At 47.7% G+C, this 20,713-nt stretch overlaps 1 protein-coding gene across 1 annotated transcript in view; it reads left to right on the top strand.

Annotated features, from left to right (window-relative positions):
* Positions 1-20,713, top strand: part of LOC147337001 (protein NLRC3-like) — a 618,167-nt gene that overhangs the window by 207,097 nt on the left and 390,357 nt on the right. The gene's annotated exons all lie outside the window — the stretch shown is intronic.

Below are 20,713 nucleotides of genomic sequence, written 5' to 3' on the forward strand. Positions count from 1 at the left end.
AAAAGTAATGGAGTACGTTACTTCATTACTCCTCATAACATTACTTTGATGTTAAAATGAACAAATGAGCATGTAACAACATAAAGCTGAGGTACAGCCCCACACACCAACACAGATCCTGATGAGGTCACGTGATGTTTCTCTGAGTGTTTATGAACACAAATCAAAGATGAAACAGCACAAAGACACTTCAAAGTGATTCTACTGTAGAAACATGAACAGGTAGAAACCTGCAGCCTGACTGCTCATCACTTTGTTACCTGTTCAAGTTCAGCAGCAGCAGCTCACTTTATCACGGTGCTGGTCTGGGGTCAGTGTTTACTCAGCTTTAACTAGTGATGTGCCGTTCTGTATCGAGGCTTCGAAGCGTGTGTCGAGTAATGGAGGGGGCGTTTCCGCGAAGCGCGTATCGAGGCTTGCTTCATTTATGGGAGGAGCTGAAAATGATGACGTCCGAAGCCTCGCTGCCCGGCTGTACCACGTGACTGGTTCAGGAAGCGGTTCGAACTTTGCCGCGAGCTATGACAGCGATATAAACCCCTCAGACAAAATGTGGGCGTTTGATGGAGAGTTGCGGTTAGTGAGAGTTAGAGACAGTTTAGGAAAAAAAAATCGCCTACGACCTGCCACAGTGGAGAAACTGTTTCTTTTTAATAAAAACCAATGATGTGTCCCCTAAACACTAATCACTGTCCTTGCCTCAATGTTACAAAAGCACAACCACTGTCCACACCTCACCTCACAGTATATGATCATTTCCATTTTAGGCATTTCCAAATAATCATGTTCCATACTGCCAGTATAAATATACACAGTACACTGCATCACTACAATATACATGTTTTACACACTCCTTTTGTTGTTGACATTTACAGGCTGTGTGCAAAAAGGCCACACTCTTCAAATTCATGCCAACTAATATTTTTACGTCCAGTAGGTGTCCTACTAGAGCAAATGAAGCTTCAAGAAGCTTGGCGTTGGGGTGAACCAATTGGATGAAAAGCTTCAGTGCTTCATGAGGCTTCATCTGCCCATCACTAGCTTTAACCTCACTCTGGGTTCTTGGCTAGCCTAGCTTTAGCTTAGTGTTAGCATGCTGTGTGCTAGCTCAGCGTCAGAGCTCTGCAGGTGTCTCGTGTGTAAATATTAATCACAGTGAGAGTAAAGGAGGTAAAGGGCTGTGACGTCATCACGTACGCTGCGTCCTCTGTGGGCTCTGAGTGAACTCAAAGTACAAACTACAAGTACACAAACACGAACGTAGCTCAGAGTGGCGGACACACTCGGCCTCGTTGGTCCAGCTGTGAGTCCGTTACCGTGAACTATGGAGCGGCAGATTTGTGCTGAACTAAGCTGCACACAGCTGATGTTAGCCAGGAAACATTACACACTGACTTTAATGGAGAGACCGGAAATACAAACACACACAGTTTGTTGTGTGAAGAAATCAAACACGAGCTGAACAAACAGTAAAGTTCCTAAAGACAAACTGTTAAAGGAGGAAACAAAGCAAACTTACAGTTTCTTCACACACCAACAACAAGCTCCACTCCACGAAGTTCAGGAAGTGAAAGAAAACTTTGAGCAGGAAGGAAACACCCAAAGAGACGTTTGCGGACAATCAGGAGCATTGGAACACTGTGCTGCGTTCAGTTGCACCTCGGAAACTCCAAACCTCTGGCAGGCTGTGATTTATTTCTGCTGGTTTTCCTGTTTGAAGCACAAACATCCGTCATCAATTTGTTGTTGTTCTTCCTGCAGCGTTTAAATATTTCAGCACTGACCTGATGTTTCTTCAAAGCTCATTTCAACCTGTTGAAGTCATGAATGAAAGTGCAGACTGAGAGTGGATCACATGATGTTTAAGGTGTGTCATGTGACATGTTCAGTATTGTCACACATGTCTAGATTGTCCCTGATATCATAACTGCTCAAACACTGATGATTATATTTGAAGAATTATTCCTGATGGCAGCAAAGTTTGAATGGAGCTCTCTGTCTGTGCTGATTTGTCGCCCTCTGGAGGTCAAAGCACAAACTGCATGATGTCACTGTAACCACCACAGTGACAGGAAGTGTTTTTATGACTGAAACACTGAAATGATGCTAACGGCTGTCGTTAGGCTCACTGACAGCAGTGCTGATGTGTTCATGTCAAACACTGGCTCAGGTCAGACTCCTTCATCCTTCTCCAGCGTGAGGCCGCCCTCAGACCCACAGGAGCTCTGACCTTTGACCTCCTGACCCTAACCATTTTTTCTTGTTGCATCTTTAAATGCAAATCCTGTGAAATGGTCAGGGGCAGCTCTAGAGAAATTTTCTTAGGGTGGCAAAATCAAAGCCTTTTTCCCCCAAACACATATGCAGGTGGTTACATGTGGTTAAAATGATTCAAATGCAGTAAGTATGCACGTTTTTCATATAAATATAGTCTATAACTTAATTATTGTCTGTACCCACATGATTACACACTTTAGTTACATGAAACATGTGAGTTTTGATGTTATGTACTGTACAGCCTGTATATTAAATACATATGTAGCCCAATAAGTATAAACTCCAGAAAGCTACACAACATGGGGCGCTTCATTTACAAACACAAGTCTAACTTAAGTTTCACTGTTTTTGTTAGAAAACAGTCACATTGTTGCAGCTTAAATGACACAAAATGTCAGAAATCTGCACTGTCATGAACAAACATGTAAACCTCATTTTTCATGATTTGTTGGATTCACCCTCTGAGGTCTGAAACACAACCGGACATTTGTGACTCCTTTGAGTTTACGTTTGTATTTCACCCTCAGATTGTTTCATTTTATTTTTTCCTCCTCTTGCTTTGTTTGGTATCTTTTCAGCTCAACTGAATTTAGTTGTTTTTTCACTGACATACTGCATTAGTATTACTATTACTATTAATGTAACTATTACTGATCTGAAATCACACAAAGAACCTAAAATCCTAGCAGTATTTTTTACTGTAAAAAAACCACAGACGTGTTGGGTAAATGTTTATAACTTGAAATGCAAATATAAATTGTACATTTTGTAAACAGATACAACTATTTATCTAAAAATGCAGCCAATACACCTGCTGTTTTTTCATTTTCTACAACCATTTAAAATAGCACTCACCTTCCTTCCATTTCCACAGTGTAACATCCACCCACCTGTGTAAAATCAGAAATTCCCATGGTGTTGTTCAAAATGTGCTCTGGCACAATCATAAGCATCGCTTGCTACTGAAAACAAGAAGAAAGCCGGTCCTGCTATGGGCTGAACCATTTGTTAATGTGGAGGGGGGGGGACACTATGGAATATATCCAGTTCTAGCATTTATATTCACTGCTGACTGTAACTACGCTCAAACTGTTAAACTTATTTTAATAAACAACACCGTCATATGCAAAACTGGGGTGGCACTTGGGGTGGCAAGGGATCATTTTAGGGTGGCACTTGCCACCCCATGCCACCCTTCTAGATCCGCCCCTGCTGATGAAGCCAACAGGTTCGCTTCATTTGCAAAAAGCAGATATGAGTTTCTGAGGCCACAGTCTTCTGTGGCAGAAGGGGAATCAGGGGAAGCCCTGGAGGAGTCCACCACCCACCAGAAACAGGTCTGAGCTCTCACTGCAGTTGTAAAGGGGCTACACAGCCCACATGAGGCTGAGGGATGCAGCCTTCTGTCAGACTGTCACTAACACAGAGAAACACCCGTGTACACTCATACTCATGGGCACATACACCAATCAACCTAACCCCACTAACTGCTCGTCTTTGGACTGTGGGAGCCAGAGAACCCAGAGAGGACCCAGACATGGGGAGAGCATGCAAACAGCTTAGATGTTGGATTTGAACCCAGAACCTTCTTGCTGTCAGGAAACAGTGCCAACCACTTTTCCACTGTGCTGCCTGTTTGACTCTGATACACCCATTTTTGAGCTCTTAAAAACAGCCCTCCACACAACAGAGACAAACCATAAAGGACTTTGTGGCTTGTAGCAACCGAAGAAAGTTTAAGGTGCAAAATAAAGAGGTTGAAAGGAAAGTAATAAAGGAAACATGTAATTATAACAGTAATGTTGGCTGTGTATCACGTGTGGCATGTCATTGTGGGGCTGGCCTCTGCTGGGATTGAGAATATGTGATGGCGGGGGCAGGGTTGGTTACTGGGGTTTATCCTGATCTCCTGTTTAGTGGAACTGTGCTCCTTTGAATCCACAGCACTAACCTGGCACACACACATAAAATGCATCATTGCTACAGAGCACAGCAGGACTCATTATGAGTGGTGGGGCAGGCTGGATGGTGTTGAGGAGTCGTATCGCAGTGACATTGGCTCCCCTGCTTCACTCTCTCCTGCCCCACTAATGCAACTCACTAATCCCTCTGTCCCCTTTAGGTGGGGCTCACGCTGACAAGATAAAATAAGCTGCAGGACTGGTGGGTGGGGGCTGTGCTGTCAGCCCCCCTGGGTCTGCTCCTCTGTGATCCTCAGTGGGCCAGTATGCCTCTCCTGGTAGCTCCATGGGGGATGGTGTGGTGGGTTGGTGGGTGCCATGGCGACTATGTGCGGACTTCACATTTTTGTCTGCTGTGACAGCTCCTTGATCTGGGCGGGGCCAGTGGGGTGTGGGTAGGTCCTTTGTGGGGCTTTGGACGTTGCCTGAATATTGTCAGGCAGCTGGGTGCTGTGCCTCGACCCTTTCTTCCTTTGCATTTGTGGTTTGGTGCCATAAATGCACAACATAGAAGAGCCACCTCGACGGGACAACACTCAGCGGTTCATCTGTCTCTCTTCCACAGCATGTCTTTATCCTGTCTTCCTTCTCTCACCCCAACCAATCACAGCAGATGGCCCCGCCCCTCCCTGAGCCTGGTTCTGCTGGAGGTTTCTTCCTGTTAAAAGGGAGTTTTTCCTTCCCACTGTCGCCAAAGTGCTGCTCATAGGGGGTCATATGATTGTTGGGTTTTTCTCTGTATGTATTATTGTACGAGCTACCTTACAGTATAAAGCACCTTGAGACGACTGCTGTTGTGATTTGGTGCTGTGTAAATAAAACTGAATTGAATTAAGAAACAACTCTTAGATTCCTCACATGATTCTCTTGTATTCCTACTGGACGCCAAGGTAATATAACATGGAAGTGTGTCGCAGTGCCTGGTGGCCACATGTTACCCATAAACTGTCAACCTGACCGTGCTGTAGCTACGTCCAAAGACTAGTTAAAGATTAAAGCTTTTTGGGGGGTTAAATCTGACATAAATAAAGAAAGAATAACATTAAAGTCGATTCTTTTGATCACTGTAGTTCTACTTTGAGGATATGACGTGTAAAAACCCTCAGTCGTGGCTGGTGGATCTCACATTCCTGGTCTTTGTAATTCCAGTTCAATGAAGCCTCATTTTCACCTTTTTCCAGATAAATTTTCCCAACTGTTCTAATGTCCATGCTGTGGCATTGTCCCATCATTTGTATTTCCTGTTAATGGATTTTTAATATGGTCTGGGAAATTACTATATATGAGTAACTTCCTGTTGTATTGCAGCTTAAGGCCATTGTCACTGAAATAAAGCCCGAGTTGTAATAGTTTGCATCCAGAACGAGGAAAACGAAGAAACCCAAACACTGCTCAGTGGATGAGTCCGTCCCGGAATAAATACCAGGACAAAACTAAAAAGAAGAGCTTGTTTCCTCGAAGCAACAACAGAAAGCTCTTTGTCTCTACAGATGTTTCTGGGAAACACGTTAACAATATTTAAACATTTGTTCTTAATAAACGTTTTTACTTAATGATGCTTTATGATATTTCTATCTGACCTAATGCAGCAGCGTATCCACATGAACTCTGCAGTGTTTCTACCCAGAGGCCACCGTGGTCCTTCTTTACTAATGCTGAGGGTTTTCTCCCAGCCGTGATAGCCTTTGACAGGTAAACTGAGTCATTCCAGCCCAGTGCAAAAATAACCTCCCTGTCTGCTCTTAACTTCACGCATCGATGCTAAAACGTTGCATAACTGAACCTGCAGACTGTGATCCTGTAGCTGTCGAGGAGAGGGCTTGATGCCGTCCATCTTCTGCTCAATTAACAACGCCTGCAACCTTTTGAGCCTTGGTCCTGCTACAGTCACAAATATAACATCATCACTCTTTATTTGATCCACTACACTGCTGTCATTTCTCTGTTATGGCCCCACAAGGTCACTGAATTCTGTCATTCTTCTCCAATCCATGGTTTTCAGTCACTGGTGGGCAACATTACTCTACCACGACTGCAAACAGTGGACAGTTGGTAGGTAGTCCTGCAGGACGCCTGTCTCGAGCCAAGGCTACTTGGAACATCTCTCCATGGAGGAACAATGAAGACATGAAGAGAAACTATAAATCTTTGGGACTTGTGCTCCAACAGCTTTGTTTAAAGGCCTGAAAGTGGCGACGTCTCTCCCAGAGCTCCAGCTCAGTGACATCTATGTGTGCCTTGTATGCTTCAGCTGACGCTGCTGCCAGGATGAAAGCTGTCAAACCGAGCACAGCTACATGTTCCACCTGGATGGGTAAATAATGTGTTTGAGGTGAGAACAATCAGGAAAGCTCGCCAGCGGCTTTACTTCCTGAGGAGGCTGAGGAAGTTTGGCATGAACGCCAACATCACCTCAAATTTCTACAGGTGTGCAGTCGAGAGCTTGCTGACGAGCTGCATCACAGTTTGGTACGAAGCTGCTCTGCCAGCAGCCGTAAATCACTACAGAGGGTGAAGGCAGCAGAGCACATCACTGGCACGAGGCTTCCTGCCATTCAGGACATTTATCTCCAGCGGTGCCTCCATAAAGCACACAGCATCATCAAGGACCACAGCCACCCAGCACATCAGCTGTTCTCCTTGTTACCATCGTTACAGGAGTCTGTCTGCTCGGACTACAAGACTCAAAAACTGTTTCTACCACCAAGCCGTACGACACCTCAACCACAACACTTAAACACACACAACACAGCACTCAGAAGCTACCTGCAGCTTCACAAGTACTCTGTTTAATCTGCACTGGTCACTCCACTTTATTGTCATTGATATTTATATTTAAAAGTGCAATACTGAAATTTTCTGCTGCTCATTCCTGTGCAATGTCCCATCTGCCCTCCCGTCATATTTCTCTTCAAGATTTTCTTATTTAATCACTAGTGTACATATATTTATAGATACAAATATATTTAGTCATCTTTTCTCTTTTACCATGTCTCTCTAATATTTGCTCCTTACTATTTTTCTATTTTCTTTATTATTTTATTTTATTATATTTTCTCCTACTGTATCAAGCTGCCGAGTGACTGCTGCTCGTCAAACACATTTCATTGCAATGTTGACCCTGTGCTAACTTGCATATGACAAATAAAACTGAAAACTGAAAAGAAGAAACTGGTCGTTGTTAAAGGAAAGGTAATCTCCACATAAGCAGCTTAGATGACCTTCCACGTGTAAATCTTACAATGTGTTGACTTGGACATGAACAGTGTAGGACCAGAAAAGTCCCAGCAGTGTTAATTTGTCACATTAATGTAAAATGAAGTATTTTTCTGATGTTGGGTTAATCGTTCCTACAGTTTAAATGAGCCGTCACTGATGTTCACATGTGGCAGCCATACTCTACGGCTTCTGTAAATAAACACTGATTACTGAATCCAGTTTTGGCTACATTAAACTCAAAGACGTTCAAAGGATGGCTGGAAAGCTACAGACTGCAGTACTGTTTGGCACCAGTAGCAAAGTATGTCTGTTGTGGAGTTGTAGACATGTAACTTGAACATGTTTGTAACTTTTTACTAGCATTTTGTTTACTATGTTTCAGATCTATGGCACTAAATGGGGGACTGACCACGTTTTTGACCTTGACTGGACTTACTGGGTCCAGTAAAGATATCATAGCCAAAGGTGGCTCTGCTTCCAGTTCTGGCTTATAGGAAGATCTCTGAAGGTTGGGTGTAATCCTCTCCTGACTTTGGATCACTCTCTTAGATCTAAACCTCCAGCTCTGGACTCGCCATCCTCAAAGACTGCTCCATAAGAACACAGGCATGTGTGAACAGCCCACTCCTCCTTTGGTCAATGGCACACACTTTTAGACGATGTGTATTCAGCATCTGGCAAGAGTGGAATCAACTGGGGCTATTTCTAAATTGGCGTCACCATTGATTGTGGTGGTGGCAGCAGCTCATTCTGCTGGCTCTGTGTAACAGGGTCATAAATCACATTGTTATAATGTGTTCTAAACCCCCAAACTGCTCCTTTTATACCTGACTTTTAGGACCTCCAAGCCTGTAGTTGTGTTCATTATCAGTTAGAGCCCCTCCTCGTTCTTTTCTTCTTCTTTGGTGCAATACTATAAATACAGTGTACCCCTTTTGCCTCTCCCCTTTTCTACAATCCCCCTGTGGGAGAGGTGGGTGTCATTTCTTTCCAACACTTTAAAACACACATATAATGCATATTTAGCCACCTGGATGTTTCAGCAGTGATTATTACGGCTGTTTACATTCCCCCACAAGCCGACACTGACCGTGCACTCAGGGAACTGTACAGCGCGATCAGCAGCGAGGAAACCGCACACCCAGAGGCAGCGTTTATCACAGCCGGAGACTTTAATAAGGGAAACCTGAAGAAAGTCTCACCAAAACTCCATCAACACATCCTTTTCAACACACGTGGAAACCGGCAACTCGACCACTGTTACACCTCTTTCCGGGATGCGTAGAAAGCCCTCCCCCGCGCCCCATTCGGCCAATCAGATCACTGCTCCATCCTGCTCCTGCCCGCCTACAGGCAGAAGCTGAAACAGGAAGCTCCAACCCGGAGGGCGGTGCACTGTTGGACGGACCAATCGGAGTCTGCGCTGCGGGACTGTTTTGATCACGCGGACTGGGAAATGTTTCACGTGGCCGCCAGAGACATTGATGAATACACAGACTCAGTCTGTGGATTTATCAGGAAATGCGTGGAAGATGTCGTCCCATCCAGAACAGTCAAATCCTTCCCAAATCAAAAACCCTGGATTAACGGAGATGTTCGCGCGGCACTGGCGGCACGGAACACCGCCTTTGCCTCCGCGAACACATCGGACTACAAACACGCACATTACCAACTCCGGAAGACGATCAAAGCAGCCAAACGTGAGTACAGGGACAGGATGGAACAACAGTTTGACAACCCTCGGAGTATGTGGCAGGGACTAAACACGATCACAGACTTTAGAGGGAAAACCAGCACACCGCAGACCACGGCCTCTCTGTGTGAGGATCTAAACGTATTCTACGCTAGATTCGACACAGCGAACACCATGAGACCGGACAGTGTGCGCACCGCGGATGACGTCAGTGTGCACACTGTGTCTGAGGAGGATGTGCGGAAGTGCTTCAGGAAGGTGAATGCACGCAAAGCTACTGGTCCGGACGGGATTCCCGGCCGCGTCCTCAGGTCATGCGCGGCTCAGCTGGCTGGAGTGTTCACGCACATCTTCAACCTTTCCCTCTCTCTGTCTGTAGTCCCAGCCTGCTTCAAAATGGCCACCATCGTCCCTGTACCCAAATCCTCCACCATCTCCTCATTGAACGACTGGCGACCTGTAGCCCTGACCCCCATCGTAAGCAAATGCTTCGAGAAGCTGGTCAGGGACTTCATCTGCTCTGCACTACCCGACTCACTGGACCCTCTACAGTTTGCATACCGCCACAACAGGTCCACTGATGATGCCATAGCCCTGACACTACACACTGCCCTGTCACACCTGGAGAAGAGAGACACGTATGTGAGAATGCTGTTTGTAGATTACAGCTCAGCATTCAATACCATCGTTCCCTCGAAGCTGGACAGGAAACTGCAGGATCTAGGACTGAGCAGCTCCCTCTGCAGCTGGATCCTTAGCTTCCTGTCTGACAGACGCCAGGTGGTCAGACTGGGCAGCATCACCTCATCCCCCATCACACTGAACACTGGTGCTCCAAAGGGGTGTGTACTGAGCCCTCTCCTGTACTCACTCTACACCTACGACTGCACAGCCACTAACAGCTCCAACATCATTGTGAAGTTTGCAGACGACACTACAGTGGTGGGTCTTATCACCAACGGTGATGAGACGGCTTACAGGGAGGAGGTCAGCGCCCTGACCCACTGGTGTCAAGACAACCATCTCACCCTCAACGTCGCAAAGACAAAGGAGTTGATAGTGGACTTCCGGAGGTGCAGAGAAGTACACACCCCCATCACCATCAACGGCGCTGCTGTGGAGAGAGTGAGCAGCTTCCGGTTCCTTGGCGTACACCTGGCTGAGGATCTTACGTGGTCAGTACACACAAACAAAACAGTGAAGAAGGCGCAGCAGCGCCTCTTCTTTCTCAGGAGACTGAAAAGATTTGGCATGAGCCCCCGCATCCTCAGGACCTTCTATCACTGTGCCATTGAGAGCATCCTCACTGGATGCATCACCACCTGGTATGGCAACAGCACCGCCTACAACTGCAAAGCTCTCCAGCGAGTAGTGCGGTGCTCTGAACGGATAATTGGAGGTGAGCTTCCCTCCCTCCAAGACATCTACAGGAAGCGCTGCCTGAGGAAAGCGGGGAGGATCATCAAGGACTCCAGTCACCCCAGCCATAAACTGTTCAGACTGCTTCCATCAGGAAGGAGGTTCTGCAGCATCCGGTCCCGTACCAGCAGACTGAGAGACAGCTTTTTCCATCAGGCCATCAGACTGCTGAACACGTCATAGACACCTCAGCTTCACTACTGGAACTTCAACATTATGCACTCCACACTGTATATAAATGCCACTTGTTTTGCACATATTCAACTCTGTATATTTTATATATTTTATTATTATTATTATTATTATTATTATTATTTTATTTTATTTTTTTTACTATTTAATTTGTAAAAATGTGTATACATACACACACACACACACACACACACACACACACACGTAGGAAAATATTTAGTATACACATCCAGAAATGCATACACTATTATATATTGTACATATATTTATTAGTTTCAGGTTGGCCATTCTTGTATTTTGCTCGTTTGTGTTGTTGTGTTTGCACATCTCTGTTGCTTGTGGGGCTCGCACACAAGAATTTCACTCGCATGTGCTGTGCCAGTGTGCCTGCACATGTGATGTGACAATAAAAAATAAAAAATAAAAAAAAAGAGTGATTTGATTTGGTTGCAATTTTAGTTCGATTATTGTCATTATTAAGCCTGTTTTTGTTAGATGTTATAAGTGTGTCGTATGTGTGTATCATAAATGTGTTTTAGGCGCCATAAATGCTAGCATGAATATATACTCCTTGCTAGCTTGGGAGCTGTGGTGGGTTGAACTAACCCTCTTCCCCACTGTTTGTATTTGGTCGTAGGAGCTGGAGTGGGCAAATTATTTACTGGGAGGTCTTTCTTTCTTTTACCTTTTTTATCAGACACAACGCAGAATCACACCGGTTACATCTGCAGCTCATCCATCACCTGTTCTTCCCATCACTTAATGTTTTTGCTGCAAGACGTTGGAGTGAGTGCCATCTATTTTGCTGTTGTTTGGAGGCATTTTAGTTCAGTGAGAGACAGGAGGTCACGCAACAAACTGCTCAAACGAGTGGAAGCCGCTGCCCTCTGCTCGTCAGCTGGGAAACCTGGATCTCCCTTGTTGTGTTAACAGACCTCTCTGCATTGAATCATACCTGTTATTAACCTCTGTCTCTCTTCCACAGCATGTCTTTATCCTGTTTTTCTTCTCTCACCTCAACCAATCACAGCAGATGGCCCCGCCCCTCCCTGAGCCTGGTTCTGTCGGAGGTTTCTTCCTGTTAAAAGGGAGTTTTTCCTTCCCACTGTCGCCAAAGTGCTGCTCATAGGGGGTCATATGATTGTTGGGTTTTTCTCTGTATCTATGAAGCGCCTTGAGGCGACTTTTGTTGTGATTTGGCGCTATATAAATAAAATTGAATTGTCAGGGTCAAAGTTCAGAGGTAAGTTTGTTTAGCAAATGAATGACAATAAATCATACATGTTTGCTGATTCACAGATTGACAGCCCGGAGGAACAGGGCTGTGTCATTCCTGTGATGTGATTCAGCTTTATTTTAGTATTCATTTATTTTATTAGCTTTATTTCAGCCACTCAACAAAACAACATTATATTAAAACAGAGTGCAGGTCTCATCCAACCATAGTTAAATATGTGCCAACTGAATCAGTACGTTTCATGTAGAAATATGTGTGGCAACCTTTTGTTGCAGCAATGATCTCAAAACACGGGGGGGGGGGGGCTAAGATGAATGTCTGCTGTGAGGACAGGGGGTGTGCGTGTGTGCTCAACTCACGTGACACGTCATTTACGCAACATTTGGTCGATTTAAAAGTTACAGTGAGATAAAATCATGTTATGGATTGCACTCAGTATATTGTGCCGACATGGTGAGATTGTGTCTGTCGAGCCGAGGAGAGCGTCGCAGTGCCAAAAGCTGTAAAATGAACTATCAGGCTGGAGTGTGCTGCCACAGCACAGAGCAGTCACAGAGTCCTGCAGGCAGAAGAGGAGTGATCGTGTTAGCCACCTTACAAAACAAAAAGACATGAAGTGAAAAGCAGAGCGCAGAGTGTGGCAGAAGAAGACAGACTGGGCCAAGTCCTGCATGTGCGAGAGCGAGCGAGACCCGGGACAACGTCATCCGCCTCGCCTGGACTAGTCCGCCGGCCGGAGGAGGGACAGTGGCTGCACTGTGCAGCCGAAGACTCACTTTGATCGCGCAGGAGACGAGCGACGCAACCGGTCCACCGTCCGTGCAAACTGCGCCAGGCAGCGTATTGCACGCTGGAGGACACCGAGGAAAGTCACAGTAGGAGCGGCGCTTAGTGAGAGGTGATGTCGGGGGGACATGGCTTCTTCTCCGGTCACCCCAGCATCGCTTGAAGGAGAAACACCTTCACCCACCGGGAACGAGGAGCCCGCGACCACCCGACAGGTACGACACGCCTCCGAGACCCTCTGCGCGCCCGGTAACGTTGTAACGTTTTACCGAAGTTCATTCGCAAACACACCAGTTTAAGATGGACCCGAGAATCAGCACACGGGAGCACTGGTGTCTGACTCAGCAGAAACGGCGCGACGTGCGTGTAATGCTTCGTATTTGATAACGATGGAATAATTCTTTAAAATAAGCACACAGATAAACACTGGTGGGTGGAAAAGCTCGTGTTTTGGTGAAATGAGTCCCGCCTAGTCCGGTCTACACCTCATTCAGCAAACATCTGAGTCACCCTGAGACGCCAGTGCGCGTCCTTGTGATGCAAAAAGCCGTAAGTGACACGCTGTTTACACGCAGGAGCAGTTTAACACATGCAGGTTGTGCCAGTAGGCGTTTCCTTCAATGTGACACCAAACGTGTAAATCAGTGCTGGGAGCGGATGTTGAACCTGATCAGTCTTAATCTGACAAACTGTAGTTCATGCTCTGTTTCTAATTCAGCCCCATGACAGACAACCAGCATGTTCTCCTGTCACGTGTTATTGACACGCACACATTTAGTCCGTGTGTGGGATGTTAAAGGTGAGTTTGTTCAGGGCACGATCAGACTGAGGCCATTTCAACAGGTGCAAGGAAGTGTTAGTGTGGTTACTACGGCAGCACTGATGCCCTGATGAGTGCACATGGCTGGAATGAAAAGTCAATGCTATGTATAGCATGAACTACTTGTTGTCTAAGGCGGTGCAGAGAGTGAGCAGGAAATATCTGAGGTTGGATATTTCAGTACATACAGAGCTGTGCAGAGACATTAGGATCTTAAACTATTGTCTGTATCTGGCAAAGCGAGAATCTGAGCCTTGTGTACAAACTGTCTGGTGTTTGTTCTGGCAGGAATATGAAACTACTGTGCACAGCATGCTTATTAAGATGGCCCAGGACCAGGTCATCTTGCAGGATGGTAGTGTTACATCGAGAAGGTTCCTCTTTAATTGTTGGATTTCTGTGTGAGTTTTCTCCCTGTGCCTCTGTGGCTGTCATGGTCTACGGTGGGTGGCTGGAGTTTCCATTAGGCTCCTGAACTGACCTGGGATCCGCCCCTGGGCAGGGCCAACTCCAGCTCCTGCACACCTGGAGCCTATTGCAGGCTATCAAGCCAGAGGGATTTAAACCACACATCGATGTTCACTCACTGCCAGTTCGTCATCAACCCATGTTGGTAACAGGTCTTGTGTCTCAAATTCTCGCTGTGATTCATCTTACTAACAAAGACTTTTTTGTGCTACAGTTGCTGTACCCACCCTGGCTCACTCCACCTCCGGACTTGGAAAACCTAGTGATCATTTTGGAAATCCCTCTGTGCCTCACCTGCCTTCCCTCCTGCCATCACACTCCATCTGGAGCCCCGGATCTCAGGTCAGCCTTTCCACGCCACTCAGCCTCCCCTGGATCTTCATCATCCCCCTCTCAAACACTCCAGGTCCCTAACTGCAAGTAAGAATTGCTGCTCTTATACTGGCCACTGCTGAGCTGCCTTCACTACCCGCCTAACTTCTATATCCTCTCCCCTCAGTGTGACTGTTCCCCACTCAGCTCCGTTCCACTTCTCAGGCCTCGTTCCCTCGCCCTAGCCACGTTCCCCTGGGCACGCCACACCAAGGCTCCACGTCTCGTCATTTTCTGTCTTTGCCACGTTTCCCTTTTTTTGTTCCCCTTGCACTTAACCGTAATAAACTATTTAATCATCTACTGTCTCCGCTCTGGGTTTCTGCACCTGAGTCCTATTCAGTACCGGCCATCCGTCGCCGTGACAGTACGAACTGGCCAACAAATGGACTCAGCAGACCCAGTACGTGCAGCAGTCTCCAAGCAGGGAGCCATTTTAGGGGCTCATGAGCAAGCGTTGCAGGTTCTCGACACCCGGTGTCAAGCCATAGGCGAGACCCAGGCTAGGATATTAGCTTCCCTGCAGGAGATTCAGTCGGCTCTTTCCCCTCCTCCAGGCCCATCCTCCGCGTCCCCTGCGCCCATGGCAGAACCTCCCCAGTCTTCCCCAGCTCCGACCCCTTCGGGCTCCGTGTTTCGCGATGCTGCATTCCCAGAACCCGAGCCGTACTCTGGGGAGCGGGGCCGCTGTACGGCCTTTCTACTGAAATGTTCTCTCGCGTTCACGCATTCACCCCGTTCATTTACTAGCGAATCAGCCCGGGTAGCATATCTGGTGGCTAAGCTACAGGGCAAGGCGCTGTTATGGGCCGAGGCGTACCTGTCGGCTCACCCGCTCCCAACCTGCTCGTTTGATGATTTTCTGTGCGAGTTTAAAAAGACCTTTACTCACCCAGTATCGGAGGGTAGTTCTGATGAAAGGTTGCTCGGATTGCAACAGGGGAGCCGGAGTGTCGCTGAGTTCATTATCGACTTCCGTACCGCAGCCGCCGAGGCCAATTGGCCCGATCATGCCCTTCGGGGAGTGTTCCGTCGCGCCTTAAACGACGAGCTCAAAGACCAGCTCGCTTCCCGCGATGAGCCCAAATCCTTTGAAGACTTGGTCTCCCTTTCCCTTCGGATAGATAATCGCCTGAGGGAAAGGGAGGCAGAAAAGAACCAGAAACATCGTAAACCTGCGCCTCGTACGTTTTCACTGCCTCCACCGTCACGTCCGGTGTCAACATCCGCTCCCGTTTCCGTGGAAACGGACGCCGCTCCGGAGCCTATGCTAATCGGCCGCTCTCGTCTCACACCAGAGGAGCGAGAACGACGGCTTCGGTCGGGCGCGTGTTTTTACTGTGGCTCAGTGGAGCATAGGTTAGCGCAGTGTTCGGTTCGGCCAAAAGGCTCCGCCCGCCGGTAATTTCGGGGATACAGGTGGGCGGATCCTCTTTCAGTTCCAAACCCCGGTTAATTCTACCAGTCACCCTGTGTCTAAATAAGGTTTCTCACCCCCTCCATGCTCTCGTTGATTCCGGAGCAGAGCAAAATTTAATAGATTTAGCTCTCGCAAGACGCCTTCATTTGCCACTCAAGACTCTCGATCCTCCCATCCCTGTTACCGCATTAAACGATCAAATATTCTCTCAGATAACCCATCAGGCTGGCCCCGTAACCCTCATCACCTCTGGAAACCACCATGAAGCCATTACCTTATTCACCTTCTCTTCTCCTGATTCACCACTCATCCTAGGCTACCCCTGGCTACAGAAACACAACCCTCATATAGACTGGTCTGGAAGTAAAATCGCTAGTTGGAGCCCTTTTTGTCTAGCCCACTGCCTCAAGTCTGCCCTATCGCCGGGTGCCCCTGACACTAACACCTCGGGCGTTGATCCAGTTGACCTCACACTCGTTCCACCTGAGTACCATGACCTCCAGGAAGTTTTCAGTAAAGACAAAGCGTCGTCCTTACCACCCCACAGGCCTTATGACTGCGCTATCGACCTTCTACCTGGTGCTCCGCTTCCCTCTAGCCGGCTATTCAACATCTCCAGACCAGAAAGAGAGTCCATGGAAAAGTACATCCACGAGTCATTAGCTGCAGGTATCATCCGCCCATCCTCCTCTCCAGTGGCCGCCGGTTTCTTTTTTGTGGAAAAGAAGGATAAATCACTCCGTCCATGCATAGACTACAGAGGGTTAAACGACATCACCATTAAAAACAAATCCTTTACCCCTTATCAGCTCAGCCTTCGAACCCCTCCATGAAGTCACCGTATTCACCAAACTGGATCTCCGCAATGCCTACCACCTTGTCCGCATCAGGGAGGGGGACGAATGGAAAACGGCTTTTAATACGCCCCTAGGTCATTTTGAGTATTTGGTCATGCCGTTTGGGTTAACCAATGCCCCCGCTGTCTTTCAGAACCTGGTCAACGACGTGCTCCGTGATTTCCTGAACCAGTTTGTCTTTGTTTATCTTGATGACATACTCATTTTCTCCAAGACCCCCCAGGAACACCATGTCCACGTCCGAGCAGTCCTCCAACGCCTCCTGGAAAACCGACTTTACGTCAAAGCCGAGAAATGTGAGTTTCATGCACAATCTGTCACTTTTCTTGGCTATATACTCGCAGGAGGGCAGGTGAAGACTGATCCAGCCAAGATCCGCACGATCCTGGAGTGGCCCACGCCCACGTCACGCAAGCACCTACAACGTTTCCTCGGCTTTGCCAATTTCTACCGGAGGTTTATTCGCAACTACAGCCAGGTAGCCACTCCTCTCACTACACTCACATCCACCAAGAGACAGTTCATCTGGACACCTGAAGCTGAGGTAGCATTCAGTAGGCTCAAGCGCCTATTTACTTCAGCTCCAGTATTGTGTCACCCAGATCACTCCAAGCCATTTGTTCTAGAGGTAGACGCGTCCGACGTCGGCGTCGGAGCGGTCCTTTCACAGCATTCAGGTTCCAAGGCCAAGTTACACCCATGTGCCTTTTTTTCACGTCGACTCTCGTCAGCTGAACGCAACTATGATGTAGGAGACAGAGAGTTGCTGGCTATCAAGTTAGCCCTGGAAGAGTGGCGTCACCTATTGGAAGGAGCTGAACACCCATTCACCATCTTCACAGATCATAAAAACCTTACTTACCTCAAAACAGCTAAGCGTCTAAACGCCCGCCAGGCCCGTTGGTCTCTGTTCTTTGATCGCTTCAAGTTTGCCATCTCTTTCCGTCCAGGTTCCAAGAACGCCAAGGCTGATGCCCTGTCTCGTCTTTACGACCCAGACGCTGAACCCACCGAACCAGCTCTTGTGCTTCCTGCCTCCTGCCGCGTAGCGTTTTTATCCTGGGACATAGAGGAATCCATCCAGCGTGCTTTACTGGATGAACCAGACCCTGGCACTGGTCCTCCGGGCCGCCGCTTCATTCCCACAGCAACCCGTTCGGCTGTAATTAAGTGGGCTCATACCTCCCGGTTTTCCTGCCATCCTGGAATCGGCCGCACCATCGCACTACTACGTCGTCACTTCTGGTGGGCAACTCTGGAACATGATGTGCGGGACTACGTCTCTGCCTGTGACGTGTGCGCCAGGAACAAGACCCGAAATCAACGACCATCCGGTCTTCTACAACCTCTAGCCGTACCTTCTCGTCCTTGGTCCCACATTTCCCTGGACTTTGTCACTGGACTGCCTAGGTCAGCAGGTAAAACAGTGATACTCTCTGTGATCGATAGGTTTTCAAAAGCAGCTCACTTCGTTGCCCTGGAGAAACTACCCACTGCCACGGAAACTGCAAGACTGATGGTTGACCACGTCTTCAAACTCCACGGGATTCCTGCCGAGGTCACTTCTGACAGGGGACCTCAGTTTACATCCCAGGTTTGGAAATCTTTCTGCTCTGCCCTGGGGGCTCGAGCCAACCTCAGTTCTGGTTACCACCCTCAAACCAACGGGCAGACTGAGAGGCTCAACCAAGAGCTGGAGTCCATGCTCCGCTGCATGGTTTCCCATAACCCGGCTACCTGGTCAGCACATCTCCCATGGGTGGAGTATGCGCACAATTCTCATGTTTCCGCATCCACTGGTCTCTCTCCATTTGAAGCGTCCCTGGGCTATCAGCCTCCCCTCTTCCCTGAGGAAGAGGCTGATTTGGCTGTGCCTTCCGTCCAGCACCATCTCCAGCGCTGCCGCCGCGTCTGGACTCGGACCCAGGAGGCACTGAAGAAAGCTGCTGCCCGCCACTGCCGCTATGCAGATCGTCTATGGTCGCCAGCTCCTCGGTACGCTCCAGGGCAGAAGGTGTGGCTGTCGGCTAAGGATGTTCCCCTTAAGGTTTCCTCCCGCAAGCTGGCTCCTCGGTTTATTGGGCCGTATGTCATCCACTCGGTCATCTCGCCCTCTGCTGTGAAGCTCGAGCTTCCTCCCAGTCTGCGGATTCACCCCGTTTTTCATGTTTCCCAAGTCAGGCCTGTGCTGTCCAGTGTGCTGTGCCCGCCTTCCGACCCCCCTCCGCCCGCCCGGCTCATCGATGGTCATCCGGCCTATACGGTTCGGCGGATCGTTGACGTCCGTCGCCGTGGTCGGGGTCGCCAGTTTTTGGTGGACTGGGAGGGGTATGGGCCTGAGGAACGTGCCTGGGTTCCTCGCTCGTTTATCCTTGATCCTGCTCTTGTCTCTGATTTTTTCAGGTCACGTCGCGGGCTGGGGACCGGTCGGCCGCTGGGTGGCGTCCCTTGAGGGGGGGGTACTGTCATGGTCTACGGTGGGTGGCTGGAGTTTCCATTAGGCTCCTGAACTGACCTGGGATCCGCCCCTGGGCAGGGCCAACTCCAGCTCCTGCACACCTGGAGCCTATTGCAGGCTATCAAGCCAGAGGGATTTAAACCACACATCGATGTTCACTCACTGCCAGTTCGTCATCAACCCATGTTGGTAACAGGTCTTGTGTCTCAAATTCTCGCTGTGATTCATCTTACTAACAAAGACTTTTTTGTGCTACAGTTGCTGTACCCACCCTGGCTCACTCCACCTCCGGACTTGGAAAACCTAGTGATCATTTTGGAAATCCCTCTGTGCCTCACCTGCCTGCCCTCCTGCCATCACACTCCATCTGGAGCCCCGGATCTCAGGTCAGCCTTTCCACGCCACTCAGCCTCCCCTGGATCTTCATCATCCCCCTCTCAAACACTCCAGGTCCCTAACTGCAAGTAAGAATTGCTGCTCTTATACTGGCCACTGCTGAGCTGCCTTCACTACCCGCCTAACTTCTATATCCTCTCCCCTCAGTGTGACTGTTCCCCACTCAGCTCCGTTCCACTTCTCAGGCCTCGTTCCCTCGCCCTAGCCACGTTCCCCTGGGCACGCCACACCAAGGCTCCACGTCTCGTCATTTTCTGTCTTTGCCACGTTTCCCTTTTTTTGTTCCCCTTGCACTTAACCGTAATAAACTATTTAATCATCTACTGTCTCCGCTCTGGGTTTCTGCACCTGAGTCCTATTCAGTACCGGCCATCCGTCGCCGTGACAGTGGCCTCTCCCCACAGTGTCTGTGTTTGTGTTTAAAGTGTTTAAAGTACAGCACTAGATGATCGTATGGGTGAATGTGACTTGTTGTAAAGCACTTTGAGTTGTTGTCTATATAAAGTCTAAATGGAAATCCACTTATGTGCAGAGGACCAGAAGATCCAGCGCATCGAAATAAAAAGTTCTTTGCTTAAACAATGAATTGTGCGATAAAATATTAATTTACAAATTCATTTTTAAGTTATTTTATTTATTCAATACAAAAGTAATTTATTATCTAGTAATTTAATTTAAAATAAAAAAATTTATAAATCAGTATTTGAAAATAAATTATTATTCCATTAATAAATACTTCAAATCAGAAAAAAAAAGAAATCTCAATAAAAACCTCACATCAAAAATCCTTTTCCTGTGTCGTCTCATGTCCAACATCTGTGTAGGCAGAGTGTAAACACAGAGGCTGAATGGCCTTTGGTATAGGTGCAAAGCTAAGACTGTCTAACCAATGACAGAGCTCCTTACCTCGCACCGGCTAATTTGCATTGCTCCGGGATTTTGGAAATTTATCCATTTATTCATTATGATGTGGTTCAGCATCATAATGCTGAACCACAGAAACACACACACACATATATATACACATATATTAGGGGTGCAACGATACTCGTATCGATATTGAACCGTTCGATACAGTGCTTTCGGTTCAGTACACATATGTATCGAACAATACAACATTTTTAATTTATTTCATCAA

This window comes from Aulonocara sp. 'chitande type north' Nkhata Bay, linkage group LG3 (genome assembly GCF_057382095.1).
Source record: "Aulonocara sp. 'chitande type north' Nkhata Bay isolate Kocher_YH1m ecotype deep benthic linkage group LG3, A_spYH_male_GT1.1, whole genome shotgun sequence".
NCBI lineage: Eukaryota > Metazoa > Chordata > Actinopteri > Cichliformes > Cichlidae > Aulonocara > Aulonocara sp. 'chitande type north' Nkhata Bay.